Source organism: Thalassophryne amazonica, chromosome 2 (genome assembly GCF_902500255.1).
Source record: "Thalassophryne amazonica chromosome 2, fThaAma1.1, whole genome shotgun sequence".
In the NCBI taxonomy this organism is placed as follows: Eukaryota; Metazoa; Chordata; class Actinopteri; order Batrachoidiformes; family Batrachoididae; genus Thalassophryne; species Thalassophryne amazonica.
In genome coordinates, this window is record NC_047104.1 from 45,405,616 (window position 1) to 45,429,061 (window position 23,446).

A 23,446-nucleotide genomic window follows, 5' to 3' on the forward strand; every position below is an offset into this window, starting at 1 on the left:
CAAGTTTCAGTGCCCTTTCTATTCACTTGCTTTCTCCTATTTAGATCTCCCAACCCCTGGAAAAGCACACAATACCCAATTTCATGCATTCTACCTTTGTCATGTAGGCACAGATAATACACATGGGCACAGCGTGAACAATCTGTGCCGCATTCAGCAGCTTAGCCTGTCTTTAACACTCCTCCGCCAGATAACTTTGCCATGCGTCAGTCTCCTCTGACTAGCCTCACAAGGCCATAACATAAGGACAATGAGGAGATAGCGATAAATCTTTATTGAAGCAATTATAGAGCAAATGTTATTTACACCACCTAATTGGGTCTGAGTATCTCTCTGCTCATAGAAATTAAGGCTCGGGGGGAGTTAAAATGGACACCAATTAATTTTTGCTGACAGAATCAGCAAAACAGCAAATGGCAACAAAGAGCATTTCCCCTGGAGGTAGTGACTTTAGAGGGAAGTGAGAATAACTTGACTAATGTAGTCACAACATCACACCATTTCCATATAAATAACTTCCAAAGAAATAAGAAACTCATTTGTGCAGCTGAAAAGAAATCAATTACAGCAACAAACAGGGTAGCTCCATTCCCGGAGACCTTGGAAAGTGCGAATGGCGTGGTTATAGTAAATTGTAACGCTTCGCTTGTACTCTACTAGAATGCGGATAATAGGCACTGACGGACAGGGAGGGGCAGTGTCAACTAGTAAATGTCAAGTACACATACAGGACCACACACAGCTTATTAAAAAGCTGTCACTAAGAGGGACGACGCTAACAGGATGTACCAGACTTGATGAGGATTTATTACCCACTGCCATCTTTACTAAATGGCATTAGACTCTCAGAGTCCTAAAAATAAATCACCTCGCCGATACGCATAAAGATGTGTGTGCCTGTTGGCACAATGTATGTTATTGGGTCACTCTGGAAAAGTTTTTTTTTTTTTGACAGGGTAAGGAATTACAAAGGGTGCAATGAGTAGACAACTTTAAGTTTCACGCAATTCGACAGTAAATCACACAATTACAAAGACTGATGAATGTGGGCTTTGGAGGGTATGATTCAAACTTAAGCTTCACTCAAGCTGTCAACATGAAGGAAACTACCAGAGCAATGGTGTAAATAGCTGCGTTAGTCAGAAAGCAGGAACACCAACTGTGGTTGGATTCATTGAATAATTGAGAGGCCCTACAGTTGGACACTCAGTCATGTGGTTATCGATGTTTATTATGTGTAAACTCTTCAGCCAGTGTAAACAGTGTTTACTCCGAATCTCTTCTTAGATTTTTTTCTGAAATCTAGTACAAACAATCCTTGGGAGACTGTCTAGTTATGGAAACTTGAAATTTCTGAGGGAACACCTGTGGGCCCTCCAAGACTCCAAAGAATTCCAAAAAATATTTTTATACTCTTAGATTCATCGCAGGAAATCTGTTCAATACGTTTTCCTCTAATTTGACATAAAGGCTCCCTACAAGCAAAAAAAATGTCATTGTCCTTGAATCATTCTAAGGGCCCCCCAGTGCCCACCAAAAGGGCAAAAATGACATTTTGCACACCTCCTTTTATTGTTAAAACTGCTCAGAAACTTTTCCTATAATTCTGCATATACATTCCTTGAATCAGTGTCAACCTAATAGTTTCACTGACATCAAATCATTATAAAGGCCCACATGGCCAAGAAGGATGTTAAAAATAAATGTTATCTGCTGATTTTTCTCACAAACTATTGAAGGTTTATTTATTTATTTATTTTTGCAAAGACATCCCTTGGCTCAGTATCAGATCATGTTAATTTGGACTTTGTGATTGACTTCCTGGTGGCCATGGGGCCCTCCAGAAGGGTAAAAAAGCAAAAATAAATAAATTAATTACTTTATTAAATAAATTTAAATAAAAACAAAATAAAAAAGTTAAATAACTAATTTTGCGTAAAGATTATTTGGGAGGCTGCCTACAGACAAGAAAAAGTTATTTTCCTTTAACCCCCAAGAGCCTCCAAAAAGGGCCAAAATTACTTTTGCACACGTTTAAAATTTTAGCTGAAAAACTTTTTCATTGACTTTGCATATAGATTCCTTGAATCAGTATCTCCCTCCACAAAGATTTGCATTGACCTTTAATGCTTCTGAAGGCTCCCACGGCCCACAAAGTGTAAAACAAATCACTAAGTTATTCAACTATTTTTTCTGAAATTTGGTTTAGACATTATTTGCATGACTATCTGGTCATGAATCTTGTGAAAGATAAAGAATTTCAGGTGAATAGAGACAAATGAGTTACTTTATGCCACTTTCCCCATATTTGGTCAAAGTTACTCTTTGTCCAAGAGACTTCAGACTTCTCTTGCCCCTACTTCTATTAATATCCTGAAGACATAGAAGTAAGTCTGATATACTCCCTGAGGCCATTGGTGCTGGAGATCATGTCCGAAGTCCGTAGTGTGAAGCGAATGAGAATCTGAGAGCCTACAAGTCACCTTGGACAGGGCACCAGTCAGGTTACGTCTATAGCCAAGGTTGGTATCCATTAACAACTGGGTGGACTGATGCAACAATGATGAAGTGTCTTGTCCAAGGACACAGACAGGTCATGTTTTTGGGACTCAATTCAGGTTTCCATGTTGGTAGCCCAACTCCTTACACCATTAAGCTACCTGCAGTACAGGCCTTGTATTCTGGCTGTAATAAATTATCAAGATAAATATTGATCTAGATCTGGTATTCAAAAATGTATATTCTATCAAAAGTAGTTTTAATTTATGGAAGAAATACTGAATAGCGATAAAACTGGAAGGTGTTCTCAGAGCAATACAGTGCTTCTAATAAATGTCAACTGTTTTAACATCCACCAACTGGAATGTTTTAGAACCTTACTAAGCTTACAATATAAAAATCTGACATTAACGCTGATTCAGTCATACATACATTCAAGTGGTTTGTACATTTTCTCACACGTATAGCTACATTAATTTTACTGACATATTGTAAATACCAACACATTTCTGTTGCTGAGGCTTCGTCTGTTTCATGGTTACGCTGGTGCAGATTTTGCACATTCAATAACTTAAAATTGAAGTAGCCTCTGTGTCAGCTGTTTAAAGAATAAAGTGATGGAATTCAATCTGCTGAGCAAACTGGGAGCGGTCTTCATTTGGAGTCGAAATGAGTGGGGCACCAGTGGGAAAAAGCAATATTGTCTGCTGTTCCCTCACCAGACAAGGTCAATTAGAGAAGGACATGGATTGGCAATCAAACCTGACACCAAAGATTGACTATGGTGATTATAACCATGCAGATGGGAGGCTTTAAAGGTTATTAATAATGATTTATGGCATTAATTAAAGTAGTAAGATGGGATTCTGTGGATGAAATACATTAAATAAGTCCAGTTGTGGAGCATTTACCACTTATGGTAACTCCAGTTATAAATGCAATGTGTTCTTTGACTGGATTGTTTGTCATTTGGGCTGTGGCAGAGTTAGAGCGAGTGAAGATGGATTAGCAGAACTGATGTTACATAAATATCAGATATTAGATTTCATGCCACGAGAAACACATTTTATATTAACAAACCCTATAAAGCCAGCTGAGGCTTCAGAAAGTGTTCTGGTTCTATTCTGTGTTTGCTTTTCTAAACTTTGATAGTTGTTATAATTTATTGAACAGTCGCATAATTTTGTCATGAGCTTGGGCACAAAAAGGCAGGATGGAAATGCAGGACTCACTCAGAAGCATGGTATGAGAAAAAGGGTCTAATTCAAAAACAGGTGGAGGTCAGTACACAGAAAGGCAGACAAAAATCAGCAGCGGTAATCAAATCATGAGACAGTACTCAAGGTCAGTAAACAGGCAAATGGTTCAAAAAAGCACAGCATAGCAAGACAACAAACAAGGATAGTGAGAGGCTAGGCTAGTAGCGATGACACAAAGGTACTCGAAAAGACATGAGGAAAACACAGTGCTTAAAAAAGCAGGTAATGGGGAGAAATGAGGATGAGGTGTGAGGGAACAGAAGGAAGACATACCCAGACCCAAACCCCAGACACAAGAAAAGAGAATATGGTGAACACAAACACAAACCAACACAAAACACAAACATGAACACAAAGCAATACAGAACCCAAACATGAACATAGTCCTACATGACAAATTTCATATAAACTATGGAAAAATGTTATTGCCACGATTTAGACTTAGAGCTTCTCATCTATGGTCACTGCGCTCAACCACCATACGGACTGTGGATTTGTCTATGACTGCAAATTAACTGATGTTGCTCATTCCAAATACATGCCACATTTGGTCTAAATTGGGTTGAAACTCAAATTCCTGCCTTTTACCTTTGCCAGAATAAGAACATATATATTTTAGGGTCAAGGTTAATAGAACTAAGCAAAAGGACCTGACCTTGGCCCAAATGGCTGACCTTTGTCAAATTTGACCTCATCTAGGCAGTTTCAGGACATACCTCCCTGTGGTTGCCAAGAATGATGGAAGTTAGAGTGAAAAATTTAAATTTTGACATTTTATTCCAGTGAACTTGACCACAATGATTAACCGTTGATAAAACTGACTTCCCCTGGACAATCCCAGAAAAAAGCAATAAATAAATAAAAATAATGATCCAATGACTTTAATATTTGCAAAAAAAACAAACAAACAAACAAAAAAAACCAAAAAACAAAAACATTTATGGACAGTTTTGAGGTTGACCTTCATTGAAATTAAATTTTCATGAAACTTCAATGATGTGTCATGAAAATCAACCTAAGGACCTGTTTTTTTGGTATTAATTAGCTTTTGAGGCATTCTACTCTGATTTGGATTGACCAGAACATTATCTGGGTAGGCTAAATATCCCACCCTCATTACCATAAATGACATGCGCTTGAGCAAGGTCACGACACCTATAATAGCTAAGTGGCCTATGTGTGCATGCATGCGTGGGTATGGTTTTGATTAGAGTCCTTTGATACACAGAGTAACGACATGACAAGTCAAAAAAAAAAAAAAAACGGTCCTGTGACTCGTGGTGCCATCTTGGGTCCAAAATAGCGTTTGTTGTTAATCTATCTGTATGTAAATTCAGCAATTTTATATATTTATTCTCTGAAAATGCTGGGTTTCTGTTCATTTGGATGCACAAATAGACACAGCAAGGGCTTCAAGATGTACAGATTCCCTTCAGATCCGAACAAGAAAAATTTGGGAAAATAAAGTCAGCTGTATGGGATGGAAGTGACATCATTGTAAAAGCGTTGCGAGGTAAATTTATTGTTCAGTCCCATGTACAGTAAAACTCACCTAAACTGTCCAGATATTCGCAGCCACCATACAAAAAAAGTCCCAAAGTTTTGTTTTGTTTTCCATGTAATAAACACCATATATAACATATTTTTTATAACGGATTTTGTTTAAGAGATTTTCGCTCACATCGGATGCCCCGTCCAATCACAATGTATGTCCATTAAAAAACCCCAAGCAGCCTGGACGTGGTACATTGTAAAGTTCAGCGCTCTGACACTCGCCGATTTGAGGAAAGTTAGACTGGAGTCATTTCTGTGATTAAAAGCCAGGCCATTTATTTTTTTCACACCGTGCTCAGACGTGGACCTGCAGTCTGGCGTGCACTTGTTAAATCAGACGCTTTCACTGCTTCGTTTGCCATCATATTTTAATAGTTTTTGCAGTGCAAACACTGATTACAAATGGATCAGAAAAGTCTGCAACCTTACAACACAGAGCCTGAAAAATCTGAAATTGTACAGCTTAACTTTGATTTGGAGGTGATGATTGTAGAAAGAAAAGCTTGTTGAGGGTCAAAGTAATCCATAATAAAGCATAATCCAACAACGGAGAGCTTTAAACTGTCACGCACATCATTGCATGACATGGAATTATAGAGCTGCAGAAGCATAAATCAGGCTTTAAATTAATTAAATAAATCATCAGAAAGTGTAAATTTGATAGCTTAACTATGTTTATATTTATTTTAATAGTACCTGTACCTGGATGTGTTGCTGTATGTTGTTAAATGATTTTAAAAAATGTTGAAAACATAAAAGGTTCTTTCAGCACAGTTCAAACCAAAATGGTGCCATGTTCTAAGTTGACGCTACTCTCCTCAATCAAGAGACTCTAATTTCGATCACATAGAAGCCAGGGAGAACTGACATTTGCCATTTGGTATGCTTATGTATTTTGGGTCAAGGATGAACACTGTGAAAACATAAAGTTAATAGGACTAATATTTTTGAAAAAATTACCAATTTTAACTAACCAGTAATCTATGGATGCTGTGCTGCAATGCACCATGGGAGTTTGGGGTTTGGGGGGATTTAAAGATTGTTTTTGTGTTCGTTACTTTAATAGTGTTGTTAGTGTTATGATTTATTACGTTGTTATAGTGCAGTTGGTTTAATCAGTTTAGTTATGTCTCATGTTTCCATTACCATGAGTAAGTTTCATGTTGCCGGTACCATGACTTAAAAATGTATTGCATTTGAATTCTTCCACCATGTCTCTATTTCTGCCTGTCTAAAAAAATAGAACAGTTGCTTGTGGCAAAATAAGGAAAAGACAGAGTTCTCCATGCTTACATACGTGCATGTGTGCGTGTGTGTATCTTCAACCACAGAAAAACTGTGGAGAGCTGACATTTACCATTTGGAATGCTTATGTATTTTAGGTCAAGGATGAAAGCTGCCAAAACAGAACATTGATAGGACAAATATTTTTGTAGAAGCTGCAGATAAAATTTAATGACACTGAACAATGAACATTGCTAACTACATCCTGGACACACATGCCATTCCAGCAGGGGGCTATAAATCATCTTTTATTAAAACTGTGAGGGCATGAATGCATGATGTTATTTAGTAAGTTCAATGTAAGTCCATAATATAATTGTAAATATGTTACAAATACATGGATGACACAAGAAAGTGAAAACACTTATTTCCATTGTGGTCAATTTAAAATCAATGACAAAGTAGAAGTAATAATAAAATAACATAATAACAATAATAATAATAGTGTGTATATGATAACAAGAGCCTAAACAATTTATTAAAAAATTAAGACAGTAAATTAACATTAAAAAAATGCACAATTGACACAAAATAAAAGGGTTGCATTCCTCTTCTAAAAATTGTTAAGGTCAGATATTCTAAAAACATTCTGGACTCACACACCATTCCAACTCATTATACATGCTTAATTTATTGCCACCCCTAAAAAATGTCAGGTAACTATTTCCTAAACACTACCCAATCTAGAGCCTATGGATTCCCATGGGCAACACTCAATCTTCTCTGTAGTTGTTGTGAGTAAGACAGTGTGGTTTGTAGGTGACAATATGCTTGATTGTGCTAGCTCCCTTTCGTATGGCTAGCATACTAGCATAGTATATTACTATGCTTTTTACTCTTTTAAATTCATTTTTTAGGAAACTAAGTGTGCCACGGCCTCAACTTTATCTAAATTCTGGGTCTTTTAGTGAAGCTTAGGGTTAGTGGCCAGCAATCACCTTAGTATTTCGTTTGTCCTTCTTGTTGCTTAATGCTGATAAATTATACTGTATTTGTTGTCTTTCTGATGCCTGATTCTGTTTTTTCTCTCTGTTTGAGGTGCGGCTCCATCCAGAGATGGGTGTGTTGTCTGTTTCTGAAACTGTCCTGTCCTGTGCACTGGCAACAGTTCCTGTATATTTGTTTTGTGAATTGTTCTGTAATTTGTGTCAGTGGCATGGCCCAAGGAGAGGGTCACCCCTTTGAGTCTGGTCTGCTTAAGGTTTCTTCCTCAGAGGGAGTTTTTTTTTCCTTACCACTGTCACCTGTGTGCTTGCTCTGGGGGCTGGTAAGGTTAGACCTTACTTGCCTTGAGGCAACTTTGTTGTGATTTGGCCCTATTTAAATGAAATAAATTGAATTGAATTGGAACATTCACAATGACAGATCAAATCTATTCTGTGCTTAAAATAATATACCCGTTTGTAATTAGCCATATACAGTATTCACATAGTTTCACTTTTTCCACATTTGGTTATGTTACAGCCTTATTCTAAAATGGAAGAAATTATTTGTTTTCCTCAAAATTCTAAACATAGTATCCCATAATGAAACTGTGAAAAAGTTTATTTTATTTTTGCAAATTAAAAAAAAAAATCACGTGTACATAAGTATTCACAGCCTTTGTCATGAAGCTGAAAATTGAGCTCAGGTGCATCCTGTTTCCACTGATCATCCTTGAGATGTTTCTGCAGCTTAATTGGAGTCCACCTGGGGAAAATTCAGTTAATTGTACATGCTTTGGAAAGGCACATACTTGTCTACATATAAGGTCCCACAATTTACCTTATGCATGTCAGAGCACAAACCAAGCACAACCAAGCAGGGTTGTCTCAGAGGGTTGACCTCCGACACACACTCACAAATCTGGGTAAGAGTACAGAAACATTTCTGTTGCTTTGAAGGTCACAAATGAGCACAGTGGCCTCCATCATCTGTAAATAGAAGAAGTTTAGATCCACCAGGACTCTTCCTTGAGCCAGCCACCTGTCTAAGACTGGGCAATTAGGGGAGAAGGACCGCAATCAGGTAGGTGACAAAGAACCCGAAGGTGACTCTGTCAGAGCTCCAGCACTGCAGCAATCCATTAATCACATCGGTGTCAGCCTGTCTCCAGAAAGGGCAAAGACAGTGCAGGTTTCTTTATAACCACCAACTCCACCAGGTGATTTCACTGATGAACTAATACTGCCTGCTGTTAATCAGTGAAATCATCTGGTGGAGTTAATGGTTACAAAGAAACCTGCAGTGTCTTTGCCCTTTCTGGAGTCAGGTTGACACCGAGCCTGTATGGTAGAGTGGCCAGATGGAAGCCACTCCTTAATAAAAGGCACATGGCAGCCTGCCTGGAGTTTGTCAAAAAGCACCTGAGACTCTCAGATCATGAGAAACAAAATTCTCTGGTGTGATGAGACAAAGATTGAACTCTTTGGTGTGCATGCCAGGCGTAATGTTTGGAGGAAAACAGAGGCCATCCCTACAGTGAAGCATGGTGGTGGCAGCATCATGCTGTGGGGATGTTTTTCAGTGGCTGGAACTGGGAGACTAGTCAGGATTGAGGGAAAGATGAATGCAGTAATGTACAAAGACATCCTGGCTGAAGACCTGCTCCAAAGACTGCTTGACCTCCGACTGGGGCGACAGATCATCTTTCAGCAGGACAATGACCCTAAGCACACAGCCAAGATATAAAATGAGTGGCTTCAGGACAACTCTGTGAATGTCCTTGAGTGGCCCAGCCAGAGCCTAGACCTGAAGCCGATTTAACATCTCTGGAGAGATCTGAAAATGGCTGTGCATCGACACACCCCATCAAACCTGATGGAGCTTGAGAAAGTGGAACGGGCAAAACTGCACAAAGATAGGTGCACCAAACTTGTGGGATCATATTCAAGAACACTTTAGGCTGTAATCGCTGCCAAAGGTGCATCAACAAATTATTGAGCAAAGAGTGTGAATACTTATATACACGTTTTCTTAGTTGTTATTTTTAATAAATTAGCAAAAATTGAAACAAAATCTTTTTGTTGTTATTATGGGGTGTTGTGAGTAGAATTTTGAGGGAAAATATGAATTTACTTTATTTTGGAATAAGGCTGTAACATAACAAAATGTGGAAAAAGTGAAGCGCTGTGAATACTTTCCAGATACACTGTAAACACCTACTTATAATGCATAACACACACATATATATCATATGTATATCAATTCTCTGCGGGTTTGGCAATTTTGCACAGTGCATTCGCTTGACTTGTGTGCATGATCTAATCAAATATGTGGAATATTTTTATCTTGCATGCACAGGAACATTTCCAGTATTTACTAACATGTGGCCTCATTACATATTTATTCCTCTGCACTACAGCTCTCGGTCTTCCTTCACTGCGCGAGTAGACGTGCACACTGTACTGTGTATGCTGTGTCATTCTGCAATACACTCATGCACGATGTAGATGTGTCACTGTGTTACACTGATATGGCATTATCTCATTGTTTCAATGTGTAGCGCATGGCGGCCTTAAGTCTATATCACACCATGTCCCTTCTGAATCAAACACTCATCAAAGTCCAGTGAGTGACTCAGTCTGTGTTGGTTCATTTGAAGGGATCCCATCAGCGATTCTGTGAGTCACGTGAGTAACTGGTCAAGATGCAAGACTGATTTACAGCATTCATCCATCTTGGGGAAAAAAAAAAAACTGCATGCAGCCAAAATAATTTTCACCATACAACCCTGACTCAAAGGCTGTCAGCTAAATACACACAGAATATATAATGTTGGTTTTCTTATCAAAATACATAACACACATTTGGTTTGTTATAATTAGTCTACAGTGAGTCTCAGAAAAGCAAACATTTTTTTTATGTATTTTGTAGGAAAATGCAACTCTGAACAGTGAGGTTCCATTTTCACCCAGTGGCCATGTCGAATGCAAGACAGTCTCCCCACCAACCCCCACCCCACACTTTGTTAATTGTTCCCCAAGCACAGCCAAAGCTGACATGATCATTTGTATTGTTCCGCTAATTATTCTTTCCTTTAACAAGGCAGGCAAGTAAAAGGCTGCCCTCTTTCCCTCGCATGTCTCAGTCATTTATTTCTTCATTTTCTCTCTACTTAGGAACAATTTCAGTTGTATTGGAGCACAGAGAGAATGTGACCAGGGCACGAGTGCTCTTTAACTAATCTAGGATGGCTGATCGGTATTACAGCACCCAGAGTCATGTCTTTTGTGATCCATACGATGATCACAATGCTAGCTGTTTTTAACTTTCATCGAATCAGTCTTTATCATTGTGGCGTATATTCAAAACATTGATGCATTTGTCAACCTGCAAAATGCAGAAAAAAAGTTCATGTCTTTGCTCGCAGGGACTGGCTTGGTACTTTTCAGTGGCAGTCAAAACATGACTGATTTACCTCCCACACAGAGGGTTAATCATCAGTCTGGGCATTTGAACTTGCATTTATAAGTCAAAGGAGTTTGAAGAGTTGCGTTAGTGTCATGGACTCAGAACACGGTATTACTGTCATCCAAATTTAGCAAAAGGATTCAAGGATTCAAATGAATTTTATTGTCATATGCACAGAAGAACATGTTCTCTGCACAATGAAATGTGTCTACTGCATTTAACCCATTCTAATTGCCAGTAGGAGAAGTCGCCATTAGGCGCCCGGGGAAAATCCATAGTCTTAGATACATATTGTAAATGTTGTAAGAGAAACAGTCATTTTTCATGCCACTAGGTGGAGGTCTCGTATTTGATGACACAAGTTTTGCACTTCCTCCACTGCTGCGTTTCACGTGAGAAGAATGTGCTGTTCCAGCCTCTGTTCTTTTCTAATTATATTGTAATACCATAGCTGCAGAGAAGTCAGCCGAAGACCCTGGTTCTCTTCCAGACCTTTTATTTAACACCCAAAAAAAGATAAGAGTTGCTGTTGCAGCCACAACTCACGCTGAAAGACGCCTCATAACACCGAGCTGCTTCCTCTCACTCCTTTTTCTCTCTCTCTCGCATCACTCCCCCTTCCCAACTTGTGAACAGTTAACCCTTGCATAACAACATGAACATTAGATCTATGATCATTACACTGCCCCCCTTTATGAAGCCCCTCGCCCTCAAGGGGTCAACAAATGATCCTCAAACCGTGGAGGACACCGTCTCTGTCTCTGTGGCCTGTGTGGGGCTGGCCCACACTCATTCCCAGATGACAACATAGGCTTAGTGGATGTCAATGGAGATGAGACTGGGGTATCTGGTCCTGCTGAGCATTCTGGGCTATGGAGTGGGGTAGAACTTTGTTCAAATGAAGGGAGAGCCCCTCCCCTATAGGGTGCCAATCTATCCCGGTGGAGGGCTACTTTCCTGCCCTTCGGGGGCACTTGGACCCTATAAACCACCTCCCCGACACGCTCTGTACCCTGCATGGGCCATCCCAGTGACTGTCCAGTTTTGGACAACACACTTTCTTTTGTTTGGGCGTATAAACCCAAACCAGCTCACCAGCCCTGAAGCTTCTGCCTTTGCTCCTCAAATCATAGTTCCTCTTTTGTCTCATGCCAGCCTTCTCCAGCTGGTCTCTGGCAAAAGTGTGAGCTATCTCAAGATGATCCTGCAGCTTCCTTGCATACTCTGGTCCTGGTGGGTCCCGTGTTGTGTCTGATGGCCACCCAAAAACCAGCTCAGCTGGGGTCCGGATTTCCCTAGCCAGCATCAGCATGGCAGTGGTGCAGTTTGTAGAGCTCTGGACAGCAGAGCGGTAGGCCATCAAGACCAGGGGAATGTGTCTGTCCCAGTCACACTGGTGAGTGGCAGTAAGGATTGCTAGCTGCTGCTGCATCGTACGGTTAAAACGCTACACTAAACCAACACTCTGTGGATATAATGGTGTGGTGCGTGTTTTCTGCCCATTCAACTGGTGAAAACCTTGGACTCGAAGTTCCGGCCCTGGACACTGTGGATCATGTCAGGTGTTCCAAACCGGCTGAACATGCCCTCCAACAGGGTGTCTGCCACTGTTTCTGCTTCTTGATCTGGCAGAGCATAAGCTTCTGGCCATTTTGTAAAGTAGTCCATCGCACAGAGCACATATTTATTTCCTTGGTCGGACACTGAAAAGGGGCCCATGATGTCCACCGCTACCCTCTCCACGGGTTCTCCAACTGCTTGTTGCTGTAGAGGGGCCCGGGCCTGATCAAGGGGTCCTTTATAGGCTGCACAATCATTGCAGCACCGACAGAAATCCTCGACATCACGGTGATGCTGACCCCAGTAAAACCCCTGGCGCAGCCGATGAAGGGTCTTAGTGCTCCCAAAATGTCCTGAGCCTGTATCCCAATGGCATGCCTTCAGCACTGTCTGTCTAAGGTTTTTAGGGACCACTATCTGCCATCTCTCTTCCTCGGTGGCAGGCTCTTTCCATGCCCGCTGGAGCACACCATCTAGCATGCATAATGTGCTGAACTTACTCCACAGGCCCTTTACAGTCACTGACAGGCCCAACACCCCCTCCCAGGATGGTCTGACCCCGCTCCAAACTGCCGCACAGGTTTCAACTCTTTATCATCTTCCTGCTGGGAGGCCCAATCTGCAGCCCCAACAACCTCTAGAGAGCAGCATGTTTGTTCAGCAGCCAACCCCTCCCCCTGAGTTCCATTTCTCTGGCATCCCTGTGGTCGCAGTAGCTACAGCCATCCACTGCACATGGATGCCAGGACAGGGCATCAGCAGTGGCGTGCTGGGCCCCTGGTCGATGCACAACACTGAAGTGAAAAGACTGCAGCTCCTCCAGCCATCTTGCAACCTGGCCTTCCGGCTCCCTGAAAGATACCAGCCATTGAAAGGCTGCATGATCAGTCCTGATTGTGAAGGGCATGCCGCACAAATAATAATTGAAGTGCCAGGCAGCCAAAACAACAGCCAGAAGTTCGCATCTGGTCACACAGTAGCGTCTCTCACTTTTGTTGAAAATGCGGCTGAAATATGCCACCAACCACTCCCTTTCAGGAACCACCTGCGCCAACACTGCTCCCATTCCCACATCACTGGCATTTGTATCCAGCAAGAATGGCAAAGAGGGGGCCGGTGTGGTGAGAACAGGGGCATTTGTGAGAGCCTGCTTAAGGGTAGAAAATGCCTCTTGACAGTCTGGTGTCCACATGAAAGGCTGGTTGTTCTGGAGGAGACGGAAAAGGGCGGCTCCGATACAGGAAAAACCCTTCACGAACCTCTGATAGTAAGAGGCCAGTCTGAGAAAACTCTTGAGCTGCTTCTGGTTATCTAGGACTGGCCAGTCCCTGATCGCCTGAATTTTCACCTGGAGCGTGCTGATGCCTTCGCGGTTCACTTTGTGGCCAAGGAACTCCACCTCCCGCTGCATAAAGTGACACTTCTCCAGGTGTAACTTCAATCCAGCAGCAGCAATCCTCCCCAGCACCAGCCTCAGGGAGTCCAGTACACACCTTGTGCTTCTGAGAAAGTCCAGGCCCAAGACACATGGGTCTTTCACCTCAGCCACCCATGCCGGAAAAGTCACTGTCAAACCCCCTACCATGAAAACAAAAGTTCCTCTGCCTTTCATTTCAGCCGTCTGTATCAAGACTGGAAAATGGGTGTGACAGGATGCAAATGCTGGACTCGAACTCAAGGCTTGGTAGACAAAAACAGCTTACTTGGGCAAAAAGCAGGGTCTGGTACAGAGGTAGGCAATCCAACAAAGCGAACAAGAGCAAAAACATCAGGCAGGTGCGTGGTCGAAAATACAAGCGAGAGGTCAAAGCACACGGGAAGCAAGCAGGTCGAGAACAAGACAAAGAAGGCTGGAGAGAAGGCATAGAGCGCATCAATCTGGCGAGGTAACAGAACAAAAAGAGGATCTTAAATACACCCAAGTGATGAAGTGTAGATTGGGAGCAAGTGTGCGTGGAACGCACCAGAATGAGGGTGTGGCCAGGGAGAGGGAAACACCCACCACCAAGAGACAGGAGATACAACCAAGAGAGACAGGGACAGTAAAACCCAAGCAAGGAAAAACCCAGACAAGAGAATAAGACTACAGCGAAGCAAACATAGCAAAAGCATGAAAACAAAACCAGGCAGAACCTCACATCCTGACAGTCTGACTAGTCACTGTCCTCAGCCTCACTGATGTCAGCTCTAAAACAGTGCCTTCTGGAACGACATCATCAATGTGGCAGTAGATCCCGTATCCACGAGGGCTGGGCAGGAAGCCTTTCCAACCAGCACAGGAACATGGCAGCGGTCATCCACCTCTGTCCAGCCCACAGTCTCTACTGCATCAGCATGCGGATCCCAGTGAATGGTTGACGGGGTCTGTGTCATCCAGGCTACACGGGCCCTTTCCCGTTTCCCTGCTGACCTTTAGCTTCTGGACAGCGACGGAGCGTGTGTCCTGGCTGGCCACACCCCCAGCAGACATCAGACAGTTTGCGGTGCACGCCACTCACACTAGGTTCCACTGACAGATTTTCACAGCACGTACCAGCTCCTCCGCCCACACCGGTCTCTGTTCTGGCAGCTCCTTCACAGTGGTAGCCATCACTGGTGTAGGTGTTGACGGCTTTATGGCACAGGTGGCGATCTCCCTCTCCAGGGCCAGTTCAAGCGCCTCACCCAGTGTCACAGGGTGGGTGAGCTGTATGTGTAAGTGCAGCTCCACAGGTGTCAGTGCATGGATGAACTGGTCACAGACCAGCTCATTCAGGATTGTGCTTAGCATTCCACCATATGAACATCTGCCCAGGCTTTCAATCTCATGTGCCAGGGATCGCAGGGGCTCATCTGGCCACCTGACACGGTGTTTAAACTCACACCGCAGGGAGTCTTTCAGATTAAAAAGTCCAAAGCATCTCTGCAGAGCTCCAACCAACCATAGAGTAGTCCCTTCTCTCCTCTGGGCTCAGGAGCAGGAGGCAGTCTGCAGCTTCCTCTGTCAATGACAGTGCCAGCTGCACTGCTTTAATCTTCTCGGACCAGCCTGCAGTGGATGCTAACAGTTCGAACTGCACTTGGTAAGCTTCCCAGCTCCCTCTGCTGGAGAACAGCGGTGTTGTGGAGCGGGTGACGAAGAGCTGCTGGGCGCCACCATCTTTGTTGACATCTAAGCCCGTGCTGCATTCAAGAGCGGGCTGCATGGCGTCCCGATGGCGGGTAACACTACTGTCCAGGCGCTGTGAATTCTAGCACTCTGAGGCAATCATGACGCTTTCTGGAATGTCTATTGCGCACTCATGGGCCTCCTTCTTTACCTGCAGTCGGGCACTCGTCGGGACATCTTCTCCCTCCGTTTAGAGCAGCGGCTCATGCAGTGGGCGAATTCCGAGCTTATGACACCACTGTAATACCCTAGCTGCAGAGAAGTCAGCCGAAGACCCTGGTTCTCTTCCAGAAGTTTTATTTAACACCCAAATAAAGGAAAGAGTTGCTGTTGCAGCCACAACTCACGCTGAAAGATGCCTCATAACACCGAGCTGCTTCCTCTCACTCCTTTTTCTCTCTCTCTCTCGCATCACTCCCCGTCCCCAACTCGTGAAAAGTTAACCCTTGCATAACAACATGACCATTAGATATATGATCATTACAATATTTTCAAATAAAATTAACCGCTCGGTACACCATTCTTTGAGGTTCTTGTCCTTGACCAAGTTCCCATATATTTTTGGAGCTGCTTTTCCATATAGTTTTGGGTTGTTGTATTTTTTGTTTTTGCATTAGCTAAAATACAGTGTCCTAGCTAGCCAATGATAGGCAGCTATTTTTCACAAGTGGAAGTGGTGAGGAGGAGAAGGTCAAAGAGAGACGCAGAGCATCAGTGGCTATAAGGGAGCAGCAAGGATAAGGACGAGAGCCTTGCATTCAGATGGTTACATTTGGGACAGTCATAGTGTGTGTGTGTGTGTGTATATATATATATATATATATATATATATATATATATATATATATATATATATATATATATATATATATATATATATATATAGGTAATAACCCTGTTGTGTCTGATGATTTATGGACATTCATGCTGGTTTTACGGTCGTAAATTAAGCTTCAAAAAGGAGTTTTATGTAAAACGGCTATTTGCGACCGTATAACAGCATGAACGTCTGCAAATCATCAGACACAAAGGGTTTATTCGTATTCTAATTCAATTCTATCATTTGCATGGTTTATTTTTCTGTAGGTAATTCAGTCATCGAGGCTTACTGTCAAGCCGAGGCAGTGTCGCTCCAACAGCGGTCAGTGCACAGAGTAATCTGTTGTAGTGCATGGCCTCAACTTGCCATAATTAAATAAATACATTAATGCTTTCTCAACAAAAACCTGAGGTATTGAATTGAGGATAGAGACTGTTGTGTTTTCACTCCTAACTGGGAAATTTCTGGTTCCATCTGGAGAAGCTTTGGAGACACCCCCGTGGGCCTCCACTCTGGCCCCACATCCCAACAGAACTGTAACTCAGAGTTTCAAAGGAGCCCTGCTTTTTATCAGTTAAATTTCAGTCACTGTGAATTACATGACATTATAATTGCTTCACTTCAAAATCTGAAATTTCCCAGGCCAGGAGAATCCACCTTTTATGGCCTCACGCCATGGCCAGAAACTCTCCAGACTGCAAGATGATCTCTTCCATGATAAGATGTGGCCATAAACTTTGCGCCTGATAACCAGCTATTATCTCTAGGTCTAATAAATGAGGAGACCTTTTGTTTGAATAGGAATGCAAGAGACCAGTATTTTATTTTATGCATATATAAAGTTTTAATGTTGTTTGTGTTGATTATTGAAACAAAAGGCTTTGCATATAATCACTTCATTTAAATGGATTCATTTAAATGGATTCATTTAAATGGCGTGTTTGTTGTAACTGCTGTTGTGTTTAAATGACATGTTGTTTTCTGACTTATCCATGTTGTGATAATGGAATATTCTGTTGATAAATGCTCAAAGAACACCTAATTGGAAACAGGTGAGTGTCATGATTGGGTATAAAAGGAGCATCCCCAAAAGGCTCAGCTGTTCACAAGCAAAGATGGGGTGAGAATCACCACTTTGTGAACAACTGCGTGAAAAAATAGTCCAACAGTTTAAGAACAATGTTTCTCAACGTTCAATTGCAAGGAATTTAGGGATTCCATCGTCTACAGGCCATAATATAATCAGAAGATTCGGAGAATCTGGAGAACTTTCTACACGCAAGTGGCAAGGCTGAAAACCAACACTGAATTTCTGTGACCTTCGATCCCTCAGGCGGCACTGCATTAAAAACTTACATCATTGTGTAAAGGATCTTACCACGTGGGCTCAGGAACACTTCAGAAAACCATTGTCAGTTAACACAGTTTGTCGCTACATCTACAAGTGCAAGTTAAAACTCTACCATGCAAAGTGAAAGACATACATCAACAACATTCAGAAACGCCGCTGCCTTCTCTGGGCCTGGCCTGAGTTCTTTTGAAATGGACAGATGCAAAGTGGAAAAGTGTGCTGTGGTCTGATGAGTCCACATTTCAAATTGTTTTTGGAAATCATGGACGTCGGAAAAAGACCATCCAGATGGTTACCAGTGCAAAGTTCAAAAGCCAGCATCTGTGATGGTATGGGGGTGTGTTAGTGGCCATGGCATGTGCGACTTACACATCTGTGATGGCACCATCAATGCTGAAAGGTACATCCAGGTTTTGGAGCAACACATGCTGCCATCCAAGCAACATCTTTTTCAAGGACGTCCCTGCTTATTTCAGCAAGACAATGTCAAGACACATTCTGCATGTGTTAAAACAGAGTGGCTTCGTAGTAAAAGAGTGCGAGTACTAGACTGGCCTGCCTGCAGTCCAGACATGTCACCTATTGTGTGGCGCATTATGACGTGCAAAATGCGACAACAGAGACCTCGCACTGTTGAACAACTGAAGTCGTACATCAAGCAAGAATGGGAAAAAATTCCTCCTACAAAGCTTCAACAATTAGTGTCCTCAGTTCCCAAACGCTTATTTGTTAGAAGGAAAGGTGATGTAACACAGTGGTAAACATACCAATGCCCCAGCTTTTTTGAAACATGTTGCAGGCATCCATTTCAAAATGAGCAAATATAAGCACAAAAACAATAAAGTTTATCAGTTTGAACATTAAATATCTTGTCTTTGTGGTGTATTAAATTGAATATAGGTTGAAGAGGATTTGCAAATCATTGTATTCTGTTTTTATTTACATTTCACACAATGTCCCAACTTCATTGGAACTGGGATGTAGATTTAGACCTAGATAACAAGATAAAGTCATGCACATATTGAGCATGTTTACATGTCCATAATAATCACATAATGGTTAGTAATCAGATAACTATAATAATCTGATCTGAAACATTTACATGCACTTCAGAAAGCCAATAATTGGAAAATCTGGGTTACATGGTTTCAATTCATTAGTTGGATTTCTTTGGAAGTAGAGTAAGGAGGACAGCTCCTGAAGAAAATGCTGTCCAGATGGTGAAGGAGGGACTGAAGAGGATGAAAGCACCACGCACCAGGCTTTGACAATTCCTGTTTAAATACTGCTGTCGCAGACCGCACAGTCCGCCCCTGAAAATCGGTCCACCTTTTGCATCTGTGCATGCATCATTTCGGACCACAGCAGCACGTCTGAGATGAGTCTCTTCACTCAAAGCAATCAAATTGATTAATGGGATTATTAAGCATCAGATGATGAAGGTAAAACCTCTTAAATCATTCTAAAGTCAGTTTTAAGCAGAAATGAGGTGAAAATCCGTGACGCTTTGAAATGTCCGATTCGCAGTGAACGCATCAGCTAGCAGCTCGTTTAGCCACAGCGCTCTGATTGCTTCCTCTGTCTTTTCTGATGAAATAATGCTGAATTCATGTGGAAATGATTGTTGTACAAAAGCTTCAGATATCTGTCGCTGAGATAGATGATGACTGGAGTGCAGTTTTAAGCAGAAACAAGGATTTAATCCGTGAACTGCGTCATCGGGGGGACAGATTTTTGGGGGGACTATCCGGTCTGCGACAGATCACTACTGTAAATTCTCCAGCAAAAGTGTTGATGGGGCACAGGCAGACCTAAGTCAAAGTTGGATGTGCTACATCCAGACATAAAGGCCATGGTGCTGAGAAAACAGGAAAGGCAGAAGGATTGTCACAATCAACATGGGCGAGGGAGAACGCTGAAACCAGGTGGCAATATATGTGTGAGAAATTTCAGCAGTAATTCTAATTAGCATTGGCTACCTGGGGTTATATCCTGACACAGAGAGGACCTTTCAGTGTTGGTGAAATGACTGATGGGTAAGTGGTCTGCAGACATTAGGATCATGTCTGCCTGTATTTTGATACTGGTCCAGAGATCAACAACACCAAAAAGTTTCCTCTGGTGAGCCAGTCTACTCTGAGAATATCATTAGAGGAAAAGTCTCTTAGAGAAGTGTCTGTGCCTTTTGAAGCAGCTGGACAATTGATCACAGACACACAGACCCGTTTTGTGACCCTGGCACCAGAATCACCAAAAACACCTGCACTAGCCATGCCAGCTACTGTACTGGAGATTAGGGATGTCCCAATCTGATCACATGATCGGAAATCGGGCCCGATCACGTCGTTTCAGACTTCATCGAAATCGGACGTTAATTAATCAATTTATGTGTTATAGTGCAGGTGCATATACCAGGTTCTAAGTGTGTGAGCTGACGACTAATGATTAGAGGTGGGCGAATGGATCCTAATATTGATAATATTGATACCAACGCTGGTATTGATATTGAACGATCCTCGTGTAAAAAGATCGATACTCAAGCTTTTTTTCTCTCCTGCACGCACTGACTGCTGCGCACGCAGATTCATCAAAGTCTACTCTCTGTCTGTAAGAGCAGCACTGCGCTGTGTCACACAACATGAAGCAGCGCACCCTCCCCCCTCTGGTCTTTTGTTGTTGTGCCGTCACGTGGCTCAGCAGTGCCAGCCAACAGCCATGCAGGTAGGCTCAGCCTGGCCCACCCACTCAGTGCTCTCCTCGAGTCAGCCCTCTACCTCAGGAGATTTTGTTGTAAGTTGTGTTGAGTTATATTTTTTTAAACAAAAATGTTGATTGTGATAATAAAGTATTTTGTTGTCACATACAACGTTTGGCGAAATTGTATCCTAGGTCCTTTGGATCCTTTGGATCTATGAAGCTTAAATATGAAAAAGTATCAGTATCGATATCGATATTGGCGATACTGGGCCTGTATTTACTTGGTATCGAATCAATACAAAATTCCCGGTATGGCCCATATTTACTAATGATTTGGGGTTTTTTTTAAGAGATGTAAGGAGTTCAAGTGTTTGAACCATAATGATACCACATTACTTAAATTTTCCCAGTTTATTAGCTGCAGGGGAATGTTGAAATTTAGTGGGGGAGGAGTGTTGCAGTGCTTATGACAGAAACAGTAATTTTTCAAACCACAAGGTGGAGCTCTCACATTAAGTGTTGCACTTCATCCACTGCTGTATTTCAAGTGAGGACAATGTGCCCTTCCAGGCTTTGTAAAGCTGGTTATTTTCTAATTATTTTTCATATAAAAGCAACCACTTGGTTCACCATTGTTTGTGGACCTTGTCCTTGACCAAGTGACGACAATAAACCACTGTACTTTGTTTTTAAATATTAGTTTACTCAACAGGTGAGGTTCATGAGTCAGGTTTTAATTTATCAACCACTAAACTACGAGTACAGCTGCGCTAGCAAAGGTGTGTTAGCATTTCATATATCTGTCATACACATTACAGATTTGCCATTCAGCAACTGTTACCTCTGGCTAGATAACATGATAAAAGGATGATATGTAGTTTTGCTGAAACAACATACTACCTAGCTAACTAACCAACACACAGACAAAGATAGAAGGGTATGCACAAACACAAGAGGTGCAGATCAGTCTAATTTTCCTGTAGGTGACTGGGTGGGTGAACCCACACAGTTCCCCATCATTCTCGTGTGGATGCATGTTATGCCCTTCCTGGTCACACGGCATGCAGTAATAGCAGGACAAAGGATAAAATGTCAAAAAAGTCAAAAATCGTCAAGAAAAAGGTGGACGAAAGATCTTGCACTTTTCCCATCACTGAAAAGTCTGTGTATCAAGTGAACTCATACACAACTTAAAATTTGTTGACGACGTCTGTGAAGATTTCAATGAAGGATTGAAAGAAGGGAACAAAATGAAACTAACAAAAGAAAACAAAGCAAATGTTGACCTCGACGCTTTAAACAAAATCAAAATGAAATATTCACAACGACATGACCAAAAGTGAGTATAAAATGCAATACAAGAATTATCATTCTTCTGTTCCTTTATGTTCTTGAACCATGGCCATGGATGTTAATAAGGAATGAATGAACTGACAAGAATGAATTGATGCGCTCATATCGTGAACACATCAGCTGGCTCCACGCGTCCACCTGTCTGCCCAATCGGCATGTGGCACGCCGAAGGACACTTTGTCATGTGAATAACTCATGTGGTGGACATGACATTTGGCTCGCCAGCTGGCTGTTCACATGATCAGATGGATTTTTCAAATGGGGCAGCCTGGCTAGAATGCGCACTGAGGCACAGCTGAACGCATTGCAAAGGTGTGTTTTTTACCATGTCAGGAGAGCCTACCCACACATGTGCATCATGGCGGCATATCATGACATGATGTTCTTCATGGCATGATATGTGTTCTCCAGCTGTGAGTAGCGATGACACAGAGGTCAGGTGCAGCTCTGACTGCATGGTCATCGCCGTGCACACTGAGGCGTGGTTGGGACAATGCAAATGTGATGTAGTTTGTTTTTTCTTTTTCCCCATGTTGTCATCATTTGGAGTCACGTGTGGACCACCGTGCCTTGCACATGGGTGATTGGTGCACATGTGACAATATGTGTTCCCCAGCTTTGCGTTGCGCTGAGGTGGCAGCTGCTTTGTAGAGCGGCGCAAGCCGCAGGAACATAGTCACTGGCCGCGGGCCGTGGTCAGCTTCCTCACTGCTTGATTTCAAATGACATCCAACCCATGACGTGATTACATGTCAACCTCAGCCCCCTGACAAACACATAACTGTAGTGGGTGTAAGCATGTGTGATCATGTCAATATGGACATCACATCACCGAAGAACAAAATGCCAACCTGTCTGTAGCAGCAAAGCACTCACATGAATGGGCTCATGGCTCCAGGATGTCGGGCAAATGAGCTGCCCTCACTGATCTGTCAGTCAAGCAGTCACATGATGGACAGACCATGTGGACATTGCATCAGTGTAAAGCTGGATGTCCAGCAATTTCCTCCTTTTGAACTCAGACAAGACTGAAATGATGGTTCTTGGTCAAGGGAAACATTGGCATCAATTTGACCAGCTAACGCTTAATGTAGCCTTGTGTGTCATACATCACACTGGCAAAGTGAGGAACATGGGGTGATTTTTGATCGCAAAATATCATCAAGATTCTTCCCATCCTGTCCATGGCTGATGCAGAGACCCTGATCTATGAATTTGTTTCTTCTAGATTGGACTACTGCAATGTTGTATTTTCTTGATTACTGCAGTCCAGCATTAGGGGTCTCCAACTGGTTCAAACTGCTCCTGCCAGACTCTTGACAGGAAGCAGTTTGACCACATTACACCCATTTTCGCATCTCTTCACTGGCTTCCTGCCTCTGTGAGATCAGATTTTAAGGTTCTGCTATTAACCTATAAAATTAGCATTTTATAGGACTAGCACCTCCCTATTTAGCTGACCTAGGCAAGCCCTACCTGCCGGCCCGGTCTCTGCATTCTCATTGTGCAGGGCTACTTTGTGTCCCTAG